Here is a 1,736-nt window from a genome sequence, read left to right on the forward strand (position 1 = left end):
TGAATATTGAAAAATAATTAAGACAAAAAGGCTGCATATACATAATTGCCTAATTCTTATAGTAGAAGGTAAGAGCATTGGAACACAGGAAACAATGAATAAATTCCGACAAAAAATTGAATCCAAGTTTTTTCTCTTTCTTTTCCTCTTTCAGCCGAGAATTTTGTTGTTCATTCATATATAAAAAATATAATTTTCCCTCCAACTGATGAACAATCGAGAGGGATTTTTCTGACAGTTCTAATAGGTGTTGATCGACACAAAACATCTTTATAATTAGATTAATGCCTGAAAAATATCTTTCTTTTTTCAGTTTTGCCTAATTATGTCCAACCTCAGTTCAACACATACATATCTCAAATTTCCAACTCAAATCATCCTTATAACAAAATCAAAACAAAAACTTCATCGAAGAAAAACAAAAAAAATAGATTCAACCAGTTACTTTATTACATTCAGGAACAAGTTCTTGAAGCAATCTCATCCTTTCACTTATCTTCTCCCTTCTCACCTATTGATCAAAGTGTTTGTTTCACACATCTAACATAATTAAACAAAAGAAATTTCTCTCTTCAAAACTAGAAATTTACCCTCTCAGCGACGCTATGGCTATTTGTGGCTTGCCCTCTTCTAGCTCTCACATGAATATAACTTTCCTTAGGAGCCTCAGCACTATTATTAGATTTCTCTTTAGTTTGTTTTCTAGTTGATTTTCCACGTGAATTCCCACCTAAAATTTGCTCCATTTCTGCATTTTTCTCTTCTTGTGTACTGGAACTATCCCCAGAAACATCATTCTTCACCTTCATATCAGATTTCTTTCATAAAGGAAAAATCAATTGAATGATTTGCACAATCAAAATGATGAAAAACAAAAGAGAAAAGGATTAAAGATTCATCAATGTCATACCTTATTTGAGCTAAATGGAAAAGTTGAATCAAAGGCTTCGTTTTCTGATTTTACCATTTGGTGATCCTACAGATAATGGTAAATTTTCTTCACCAGTAAAAGGTAAATTTTCTTGTGATGTTTGTGTAATGTTTGTAGTTCCTTCATTTCTGTAATTTGAAGAACACCCACCAAGAATCTGCCCCACAACACCAAAAGAACCAAACATTTCTAAAAAATTCCCACTCCCAAAACATGGCAACTTTGACACGGAGAACAAAGATTCGAAGAGGAAAACGAAACGTTTTGCACGAAGAAATTCTGAGGTTGGGAGAGGAAAACTAAAGGACTTTAGCGTCGAAGATGGTATCAAATCAGAGTGTAAAAAACGGAAAGATTTGGAGGAAAAAACAAAAACAAAAACGGTGAAAGAGGAAGAAGACGTGATTGAACGGAGAAGGGAAGGATTGACATAAAATTGAGAAGAATTACCATGGTTTCAGGGAGTATCACAATGGTACTACACAGATGATTGATGAAGAGTAAGGAGTAGTGTGAAAAAGATTTGAGGGAATTATGGAAACCCTAAAACTAGGGTTTCCATAAATTGAACCCCAAACAAGATTTTGAGTTATGGAAACTCAATCTAATGGTGATAAACTAGGTCTAAACCGTCCTTAAAATTTATTGCGATTTTATTTTTCTTAAAAAATATTGAAATTTGTAATTTACTTTTTACTTTTTTTTTTTTTACGTTAGTTTGAAATAAATAAATATGATTGAGAAATTATGGAGAAAAAAATAAATTGAAACTATCTTCAAAATATAATAAAAATGTTGTAAAAAG

General features: G+C 31.8%; 1 non-coding gene across 1 annotated transcript; it reads right to left on the minus strand.

Annotated features, from left to right (window-relative positions):
* Positions 1 to 289: 289 nt before the first annotated feature.
* Positions 290 to 1,519, minus strand: LOC101219991. Its single transcript, XR_004214049.1, has 2 exons — positions 911 to 1,519; positions 290 to 818 (listed from the first exon to the last, which is right to left on the minus strand). It is a non-coding gene; the product is annotated as an uncharacterized LOC101219991 (transcript).
* Between the last annotated feature and the right edge of the window lie 217 nt (positions 1,520 to 1,736).

The sequence above is a fragment of the Cucumis sativus genome, chromosome 1 (genome assembly GCF_000004075.3).
Source record: "Cucumis sativus cultivar 9930 chromosome 1, Cucumber_9930_V3, whole genome shotgun sequence".
Lineage (NCBI taxonomy): Eukaryota > Viridiplantae > Streptophyta > Magnoliopsida > Cucurbitales > Cucurbitaceae > Cucumis > Cucumis sativus.